Source organism: Sciurus vulgaris (genome assembly GCF_902686455.1).
Source record: "Sciurus vulgaris genome assembly, chromosome: 1".
NCBI classification, from domain to species: domain Eukaryota; kingdom Metazoa; phylum Chordata; class Mammalia; order Rodentia; family Sciuridae; genus Sciurus; species Sciurus vulgaris.
Window position 1 is genome coordinate 77,556,654 of NC_136461.1, and position 11,395 is coordinate 77,568,048.

Sequence of the window (11,395 nt, forward strand, 5' to 3'; positions counted from 1 at the left end):
GACATCATTCTGGAATTAGAGTGGTCCCAAATCCGGTGACTGATGTCCTTAAAAGATCATGTGAAGCCATAGAGACATACGTGCAGAAGTCCATGTGTTGATGGAGACAGAGACCAGAATGATTATCTGTATGCTAAGGAACACTAAGGGTTGCCACAGCCACCAAATGCTAGGAAAAGGCCAGGCAGGATGCAGCCTCCCGAAAGCTTGATTTATGACTTTTAGATTTCTGAAGTATGTAAGAATAAATTCCTGTTGCTCAGTTTGTGGTACTTTGTTTCAACAGCCCCAGGATGCTGATACAGAGTCTGAGACCCTGACCCTGACTTACTGAGGCCTAGGTGACACTCTTCCTGTAGGAAAGTCTACACTGATGATGTGAAACTGACTGAAATCCCGGGCACAGACACATAAAAGAGGGGCAGCAGTCATGAACCTGGAGAGCCACCAGCTAACACAGGGCCAAGGTGGTGCCAGTTGTAACTCTTCCCTAAGCCTCTGCTTAGCTGCAAGTGCTATCTCCATGAACTTCTATCAAAGTCTGTCTTCGGATCCTCCCTCCTACCAAAGAGTTAGGAAATGGGGACACTGAGAATAAACAACTGTAGACCTTTGTCTGGCAAGAGAAGGATAGGACTGTGTTGAGAAGACAAGGTTGCAGAAAAACTTTCTTTTATGCTTCACTTACTGAATGACTGGATGCTGTGGTCATTCGTCAATACACCATGGACAAAGTCTCAGACCTCACAGAGATTATATTTTAAAAGGATACTTTTAAAAGGATAAACAGATATTAATTGTAAAACAAGTGTAGAGTTGCTACCATGAAAAGAACATCTGGGGCAGGACGTTAACATGGGATTTTGACAGCACTTTGCTTAAAGACACAAGTTGATAGTTGGCAAGAGCTCCCTCGTTCCAAAATGAGTTGCTAGCTTGATTGTGTGGTGCAGGACTTGCAAAGGAGACTCTGAACTGATTTTGAGACTTTAGTCAACTACCTACCTCCAGCCTATGAAAGAGGTCAGAGAGTCTGAGAGAGAAGTCAGAAAGTATAGGAGGAGGATTTGGTAGGTGGATGATGCAGGAGAGATGGCAGGCCTAAGGAGACCCTCTGGAGCAACTGAAACATGTCCCTGGAGGCAGGGCTTGACCTGCTATCTGCTTTATGCCTGAGAAATACTACAGGCATCTGCATGAAACTATCTGTAGTGAGTGCACAGAGGCTGCAGTTTGAAGTGTATGTTTATTCCACTGACAACAGGTTAGAGGTGCATAAGTACATGACACAGAGAGCAGACATTGGGAGAGTGTGCTATGAACTGACCTGGATCCTCCTTAAAGGCACTTTGCCCGGAAGGGCCATTCTTAAAGTTATTCCAACAGAGAGCACTCAACCCAAAAGAACAAGGCCACAGGAGAGATTCAAGTGGCCAGTTGGTGAGAGGATTGCCCATGTCATGGAGGCAGGTGAAAGGTCCCCAGGATTCTTCAAGTCTCTGAAGAATCTCAGAGGAGTGCAGTAAAAAAGCCCACTTTGAATGCTTGCCCAGCCAAAGAGCACCAACCACTGGCTCTCAACAGAATATTCTCGACCTTTTTATCAGCCTTAGTATAGTAGAAGTCAGAAGCTACACCCAGTAGTAGAAGAGGGAAGTAAATGGCATTCCTGTTGTAGCCTTCCTTCACACAATGGGCCAAGTTTGAATGATTCACAACTTTTATTATTCCTCTTATCTGGACACAATTGATTACTGCTATAATTTGAGTCTTAAATGTCCCCCAAAAGCCCATGTATTAAAGGCTTTGTCCCCAGGGTGATCCTTTAAGAGGAGAGGCCTGATGAGAGAGGTTCTTAGGTTAGCAGAGATATAACCTTTCAAGGACAGTAAGACCCAGGCCCCTTTCTCTCACTATCGTTTGCTCCCTGGCCTAAAGCCAGAGGTTTTACTCCACAGCAGACTGTCTCACCACAGGTCTAAAAACAACGGAGTTAATTGGTCATGAACTGGAACCTTCCAACCTCTGAGCCAAAACAAACATTTTTTTCCTTATGAATCGATTACCTCAGGTATTTATTACAGTAAGGGAAAGCTGACTAAAGCAATTACCAAACAGACGGGGTCCTGAGATCTAAGTGACCAGAGCAGTTTCTATGATCCATGACTGAGCAGATGAGCCAAGGGGCTGGCTGAGGCCTCATCCAGGGAAAACTGTCCCATTTATGGGGAAATCATGGGGGAAAAAATAAGTCTCCTATATGACTGTGCTCTCAAAATCCTGCACTTTCAAATGCACCGTGAAAGAGAAGTTCTAGGTGCCATAAATGAACATGACAGGGCACTTGACCTAAGTAGGAAAGAGCTGAGGGGAGCACAGAGAGCAAGGGCCTCAGGGAATCTCTAAAGTTCACAGCATCAGTGTGAAGATCAAATAAGGAGGGGGAGTAGGAACTGAGGTCATAGGCTGCTGCAAAAGACTCTCATGAGTGATGGAATAGTTGAGGGTGACTTTTAGGTGGAGAGCATGCTCACAGTGAAACTGGAGTTTTGAGATGAAACTTGATTCCCTGCTTCTGCTGGCAGGTGAGACTAGAGTTTCTTCTCTTCTGCTGGCAGGGGAGTCTGCATAAGGTTGCAGGCCTCTGCTGGGGAGAAGTGTTATAGCTCTTAATGGTGGATTGTGCCCTCCAGTATTGCCGTAGACCCCAGCAAATTGCCAATAATTTCTTCTTCTTTCTGGGTTCTTGTCTTGGGAATTTGAAGAATGAGATCACAGGATGAGTGAGTAAGAGTAGGATTTACTGAGGAATAGGAACAGGAACAGAACTCCATGGTCGCAGATGGTAAGTGACTGGACAAGGCATTTGTAGGGCAGGGATCATAATAAAACAGTAAACAAGACAGCAAAATAATATTTATTTTCTGTCAACAATTAGCACAAAAGTAATCAGTATTTTATTAGCTACTCTCTGAAAACTATGAAGACAGTGACTCATTAAATCTTAGGGTGTGGTCTAATATGCCATTGATTTGTGAGTGAAGGTCATTTAAGACAGAAACATTAGCAGAGTTGTTAGAAATATATGCGTGATATTTAGATTCTATAATATCTTAGGTATCCTCTTGAGTTAAAGTAAAGATATTTAATGCCATCTTTTTTTGGGGGGGGTGCATGGCAAGGAGGGTGCTGGGGATTGAACCCAGGGTCTTGTGCATGCAAGACAAGACTATAAGCTGAGCTATATCCCCAGCCCCCATCTTGTTTTGTTGTTGTTGTAAAAAAAGTCATTGTCTCTCCTTGTAAACGTCCAGGTATGACTGTGCTTTGGTTATGCTCTCCGGCCAGGTGTTTAAGACCAAGTTGATTAAAATTGATCTTATTCCTAACTACTACTAAGAGGCAGCTGAGATTCGTCAGGGTCACTCTTGGGAACTTGTGAGAAGCCTCTTGACTCCTTTAGTTTTCCTCTACCAGTTGCACCATCTTCCAGGATGAGTCAGGGTCTTGCTGACCATATGTGCCTTCCTTCTAAAGCAATAGGAAGTGGTGTCTGGGATGAAGTGGAGAAGACAGTCAACTAAAAGCTGTGGTCCAGGGCCACCCATGAGGAGGAACACAAATCAAGATGACAGCAGGACTGGAGACAGGGAGGAGGACTACAACCACAGTCCCAGTGAGTGTGAGGAGCAGCTCAGGAAGTCTGTATGGATCACAGAGAGACATGGTTCACAGATATGAGCAGGAATTGGGAACATAGGGGATCTAGATGACTCAATAGGAAGGTTTGAGGAAGAGGACACAAGTGGGAAACTGGGTAGGGGAGAAGGAGCACTATGTTTGGTTGGGATGAGATCATGGGATAAGGCTCAAATCTGTAGTCAACCAATGAACATAGCAGTGTGAGGAAGATGATTCTATGCCTGATTGTCTTCTACAGCCCGGCTACTCAATGTGTGCTCTGGGGAACAGCAGCATCAGTATCACCTGGGAACTCAATGTCAGGCCCCACTCCAGGCCTACTGGATCAGATTCTACATATTACAAGTCATCTTGGGGTCGGGGATTTAGCTCAGTGGCAGAGCGCTTGCCTTGCAGGCGTAAAGCCCTGAGTTCGGTCCTCGGCCCTGAAAAAAAAAAAAAAAAAAAAAAAAAGTCTAAAAAAAAAAGACAAAAGGAAAAAAAATCCAAAAAAAAAAAAACAAGGTAACAAGTCATCTAGGTGGTTCTATGCACATTAAAGTTTGAGCAGCTCTGTTCTACAGTATGAAAAACTTAATCCAGCTGTACTTAGCAGAGCAATGTGAGGTCACCAGAGGTACATGGATATTCCTTTTCTCTTGAGTCCATTGGGGCTATTGCATTGAGCTCCTGGTACAAAAAAGTAGATGTTAGGAAGGGTTACAGGTGACCCATTGGACACATGGTCAGTCACACGTAGATGGGCTCAGGCTGCCGTGACAGTATTAGAGAATCTAGTGCTCCCTATATGGGTAGCTTTCATGGAGATAGTATGGTTGAAGGAAATTGAAAGTAATTTCATGTCTGGATAAATTACTGGAGAATGTAAGCAAAGACAAAATCCCAACTATCTATCTCCCCATTAGCTTTGCTTGCTTCATGCCTGATACCCTACCTATCTCACTCCAGTAGTCAATTCCAGTTATTTATTGGGCTTGACCCAGGGCAGGCTTTCTTAAATAACCTTTCGGTTTCCAGAGCCATTGCATATACTGAATCACATTTTAATTTTTTTTTTTCTCATAACTACCCTTTGAGTTCATGAGGAAAACTAGGATATACTTTCTCTATTTACAGCCCCTGAGGACTGACCCTATATCACAGGAATTTGAACCTAAATTTTCATAGAACACTAACACAAAGTGAGAAAAACCACAGAAAGCAGAGAGGCCCACTTTGGCAGACTTTTTTGGACAATGTTTGAAGTAACCCTGATAAGCTTTGCGGAGGAGGAGCCCTCAGATAAAACTTTGGCCTTTGTTTTTTTTGGTTTTGTTTTGTTTTGTTTTCTCTCATTCCCTGGGGTGTCAACTTTACAGCCGCCAGACCATAAAACGCCACTGTCTTGTCATGCTGATTCTACATGAACATATATCATGCTAAATATATTGCTGGTACAGGAGTCTTCATTTTTAAAACAAGGGAAATGTGGGAGGAATGAGCCAGGCTGGCCCATCACTTCAGACTCTGCACCTGTTTCTCCACATGATCCTCACCGTCCTCCACCCTGCCAGGGACTCCTCTGCAGTCAGGGAGACTGGTCTGGGAAAGAAGTGGAGGGAGGCTCAGAGACTCCTTCAGTACTGAGCTTTCTCTTTCAGTTACACAGCTTGAAGACAGGAGTGGTTTTTCAAAATCTAGGGGAAAGTGCATTAACCTGAGCTTCCTCCTAGTGCGAAAGGTGCTTCTCCCATCTCCCCTTTGGACAAAAAGGGCCATCTAGCTCCCCTGGGGCATTTTCCTCTGTTGCTTATGTAAATCTTTACCAGAGTTGGAAACTGTGACTGGGAAATCAAAGCAAACAAGCCTATTAAAATAGTCATTTCTTGGCCCAAAAGTACTTACCAGATTCCACAGGTTTTTGCTCTAATGATGGTTTAGAATGATTCATTGGGTTTCCAATTACAATTTGCTTTTATTTTTTAAAGGATACAATATAGTTACCAGAGTCAAGGACCCAGTGATAAGGAGTGTCTGTTCTACCATTAATTGTAACATTTTGTCTTTAACCAGGCAGAGCTGGTGCCTGCTCCCTGAGCAGCATAGTCCAGCAAGGCAGAGAATTCAAAGTTCAAAGAATCCACTTATTGTCAATTTTTGCATAATTGTCCTGTTTCTATTGCCTCCTAAAATCATTCAGGATGCTGAATTTCTAAACTGACTGTTCAAGTAGATTGCCACAAAAACCTCTGAACCACGCATGGGCCTTAGCCTGTCATTTCTACATTGTCTGAGGCCTTCTGATGAGTTTCCTGTTAATACATTTCTAGAATTAAGGATGTAGAATATATAGCAGGTCAAAATTTTTTTAAAATATTTAAAAGCCCATTTAAGGAATACAGTCACTGATGATATGAAAAGTCATTTACCTTTTCTTTCTTGGCTTCTTTACCCATTAAATGTTACAATGAAATTGATTAAAGAAAACAATACTATCCATGTATTAAGCTCTTACTGTGTGCCAGGTCTTGTGTTAGGCCCTTTCATGCCTTTCTTATTTAACCCCCACAATAACGTAATCTCTACATCCTGCCTAGACAAAATTCAGATATGCCTATTTAAAGCCCTTACCTGCCATACATCAATTACAAAAAGTTGACTGGAAAGGTGTCTTTATTTTGGAACATTGCATTTCTATAGCACTTTGTAGTTTTCAACTATTTTGTCAACAGCATTTTTTAAAAATAATTCTCCTTTTTTTTGGTATTGAAGATTGAACCCAGGGTTGCTTAACCACTGAGCCACATCCCTAGCCTTTTTAAAATATATTATTTAGAGACAGAGTCTCGCTGAGTTACTAAGTTCCTTGCTAAGTTGCTGAGCTGGATTTGAACTCATGATCCTCCTGCCTCAGCCTCCAAGCTGCTGGGATTATAGGAATGCATCACTGTGCCCAGCAATAGCATCTTTTCTGAATCTAATAATAACTGAATAGAGAAGAACTTCTCCCATTTTATAAATGAGGAAACAAACTATCATACAGGTTAAATGATTGACCAAGATTCCAGAACTAATAAATACTGGAATAGCAACAAGAATTTGGGTCTTGTGATTCCTACCAAAGTGTGATATCCATTCCCCCAATAACCTTTCTAGGTAAAAAAAAAAAAAAAAAAAAAAAAAAAAAAACATTTATTGGAAGAGACCCCAGTGATTCTGGAGTCTACAGTTCTCATTTTATATTTGCAAAAAGTAAGATCCAGACAAGGGGAGCTACTTAGCCAAGGTCACCCAACCAGCCAATAACAGAATTGGCCCCAGAAATCAGACTCCTGACGTTCCCAGTTCAGTAGCATCATTATTTGTAAGTAAAATCATAATCAATAAAAGAAACATTTGAAGGAAACATTTTTTCAGTTGCTTTGGAAGTAGGAAAGAGCAAACCTTAGAATGGAAAACCTTTGGATCTTGATTCCTATCCTCTATCTCTGCAATATTTACTGAGAGATTTTGCTTCAAGAAGAAAATCATTCATCAGTCATTGATGTTATGGTTATAAAATCACAAAGTAATTCTCCTTTGGGGTTAATGTGTGGTTTTCTAGTAAAGTTGTTATTATCTGCTTTCCTAAAGGATAGTTGCTTACAAGTCAGGAACATCTTGGTAGTTGGGAGATAGAATGAGTCATTATAGCATCTGACACTAGAGGGCACTCCATGAGAAGGCTGGATGCACAGACTTCCAGGGAGCTTCCAAATGAAGAAAATAAACAGTGAAAAGATACAGATATACACCAGATATCATCATGGCAAGTCATATGATGGGCTATGTAAAGGGGTGTGTGTGTGTGTGTGTGTGTGTGTGTGTGTGTGTGTGTGTGTGTGTCTGTCCTTCTGTCTTTGGTTTTGTTTTTGCTATTGTTTTAATATAACCTTGATCCAGAATAGAATTGACTTTTCATACATGTACTACTCAATCCTCACAACCCTGAAAAGTGGGTATTATTATTGCCACATTATAGATTAAGAAATTTAGGTTAAATAAAACTAAATGACGTGTCCAAAGTCATGAGTGCAAAAGTATTTTATTGTTAAAATCCTTCAAATAGCATTGTCAAAGCAATAGAGCTTTTATTGCTGAAGAACATAACCCCCCCATTATCTGATTAAGTGCTTTTATTTGCATAATTCCTTAGGATTTCTTTAATTAGAACTTTGTTATTCCAAAACCTTGCCCTTCCACTCCAGTTAGTCCAATATTTTTGCTATTCTAAACCTACCATTCTGGATCCCCTCACTGACTTTACTCCATATCCTCTCTTTTCTTCTTATACCTCAGAGAGGGCAATGATTTCATGTCCTAGGGTGCTCTCCTCTGGGCCCTAGACTACTCCACCCTGGTCCTGACTGCAGGGGCCTACTGAGCTGTACAAAGTGCTTGGTAAGTACTGACCCACAATGGTTCTCAAATCCTCACAGGCATCAGAATCACCCAGGGTGCCTGTCCAATTTGCAGATGCCCAGCCCTACCTCAAGACAGTATGATTCATGAATCCAAAATAATGTCTTTGCCTATTTAACAAGCATCTTGAATAATTCTGATATAGCTATAACTACACAGTTCAACCCAAGTGCATATTTTGGTGTGCTTTCAATGTGACAGGAACTGTGTTGGACACTGGGAGATCAAAAATACGTAAGACACACTTTCTAACTTGAGGGTGTGATATATAATGGGAAATTATTTTGTGATCTATATGCCAGTGTGTTTAGCTATTAATAGGAAACAAGAAATTATACTCTTGCACTCTAGGGGGAGTTCAAATGACTCTGGGTCTTATAATTGCCATATTATGTAAGATAAGATTTTTAAGAGCTTTATAAAATAGTTGGGTTCATCTCAACAAATTCATGCATTCACGGAATTCTATTTCAATCCACGTCTCCTCTCCTTCCTCCCCCATTCTCCTTCCTCACTCTACTGATCTTCCTTTCACTCATCTATGTGTTTTGATGGTTCTTTCTATTTATATTAAGGTGAAATTCCATGTGGCACACTTACATATGCACATAGCATAATTTTTAAAAACTTGTTCTCCATTTCCTCACCTTTCTAGTCCCTTCTCTCTTCCTCTTGATCTCCTTCTACTCCACTGATCTTCCTTTTATCTTTATAACATTCCATTCTCCCCTTCTTTCCTTTACTTTGCTCTAACTTCCACATATGAGAAAAAACATCTAAACCTTGATTTTCTGAAACTGACTTATTTCTCTTAACTTTATGTTTTCAGTTTACATCTTTTTACCAGCAAATGCTATAATTTCCATTTTCTTTATTGTGTATATGTACCACAAGCTCTTAATCCATTCATCTATTGACAGGCATCTGTGTTGGTGCTATCATTTGGCTATCGTGATTCATGCTGCTGTAAACATTGAGGTGACTGTAACATTATAAAATGCTAATTTTAGCATAAAACAAGTCTTAAGAAGAAATAAGCTTAATTGGAAAAAGCCAGGTATTAAAAGTCCCACAAACCCATGTTGGAATGCCTTAGCCACCTGCTCTTACTAATCATGCCACCAGCAGCCTGGGCTGCATCTTTTTTATTTTTTTTAGATGTTGATGGACATTTATTAAGATGTGGTGCTGAGAATCGATCCCAGTGCCTCACATGTGCTTGGCAAGTGCTCTACTACTGAGCCACAACCCCAGCCCCTGGGCTGCATCTTTAAAGTAAGTCTAATAATAATAATACCAATCCTGACATATACTAACAACAAGTAACATTTTTAAGTGCTGTTCCAGGCACTCTGCAAAGCACTTTTCATGCATTATCACATTTAATCCTCTCAGCTATCTAATATAAGTACCAGTATTATTCACATTTCCATACTGAGGAAACTAGCTATTATGGACTGAATGTGTGCTCCCCCCATCATATTCTGAAGCCCTAACCCTCAGTGTGGCTGTATGTAGAGATAAGACCTCAAAAGAAATAATTAAGATTAAATGAGGTCATAATGGTATGGTCCTGAGCCAATAGGACTAGTGTCCTTATAAGAAAAAACACAAGCTGGACATGGCAGCACACACAAATAATCCCAGTGACTCAGGAGGCTGAGGCAGGAGGATTAAAAATTCAAGGCCAGTCTGTCTCAAAATAAAAAAAAACTTTTAAACAGACCTGGGGAGGTAAGTCAGTGGTAGAGTGCCCCTGGGTTTAATTCCCAGTATCGCAAAAAAGGAAAAAGAAAGATGTCAGAGACACCCGCCTCAGTGAACACCCCCATGTAAGAAAACAATGAAAGGCAAATGTGATTTAAGGAGAAAGTCCTCATGAGAAACCAAGTCTCCTGGCAACTCGATCTTAGACTTCTAGTCTCCAGGACGATGAGAAAATAAATTTCTGTTGTTTGAGCCACATTGTTTTTGGTATTTTGTTATGGCAGCCTGAGATGACTCATTCACTAGCTCAGAAAGGTTAAGACCTAGATAATAAATGGTGCGGCAAAGATTTGAACCTGGGACTGGCTGATGAATTAATGAGATAAAGTAGGTAAAATGCTGGCCCAAAACCTGGCAAATAGTAAACCCTCAATAAAGGATTTATAATATTCTTATTGCAATCCATAAGTTGAGTCCACAAGATTACTGCTGTTGGGGTGAATTATTTTCCAAGATAGCAAGGAAGGCTGGGTTTCTGAGCCCAGGGCATAAGTCAGAGTCAGGTAAGGAGCCCATTGGGCCACCAGTGCTGCACCTGCTACCCTGAACTCAAGAGCCACCAGCCCTGGATCCCTTTCTTTATAGAACTGTAGCATGATGATGTTATGAAGACCTTGCCATCCCCCAGTAAGGTCCCCATCTGGTACATACATCCCCTACCACATTCCTGCCAAGTGCCTGTCTCTGAGTTAATCTCCATCTCAATCTTACCCACTGCCTGCACCAGCTCTTCACATTGCTCTTGGGTGGGGAGCATAGGGAATAGAACCTGAATCCAAAAGTTATCGCTGCTCAACACTTTCAAGATCTAAAAGTCAACCCCATCTGTTGCATGTGGGTCCTGCCTGGAGTGGAGATCACTGCTACATAACTAAGGAGAGACTGCAGCTCCTCCCTGACCCCTACAGAATGAGTCACTCCTCCCCACCCCACTTCCCTCCTTGTTTCTGGGGAGACGGTGAGAGGCAGGAAGGGGTCACACATCTGTGAATCCTAATTATCCTAGGTGCAAGCAAGGCAGCCCCTAGGTCCAGGGGTACTGGTGGGGTCAGCCTCCCCTGGGTGGTGGTTATCAGAGGACAGCTGGCTCAGAAAGCTGGAAACACACAAATTTACACCAGCTCAATCCGCAAGCCACACCTCCCAGCCGGCCTCTAAACCCTTGTTAAACAGGGTGCTGGATGGAGATGGATAGTCATCTCTAAGGCTCTCCTCAACTTTCCATTCCCAACATGAATCCTGGGCGGGGAGGTGTCTGAATACAATTTACTGCAGCCTGAGCCTTCCTGTTTAGCTTTCAGCACAGGGGATCATCAGTGAGGAGCAAGTGGATAAAATCTCACTTCCTGCTGTATTTGCACACCGGTGATCTGTTTGTCTTCTCTTTTCTGTCAGCACACGGCAGGCGAGGCCTAATCATCATTTGATGAGTAAGGACAACTGTCTTCAAAGGACTGTTGCCTCTGAATGGCACCATCCTTCAGAA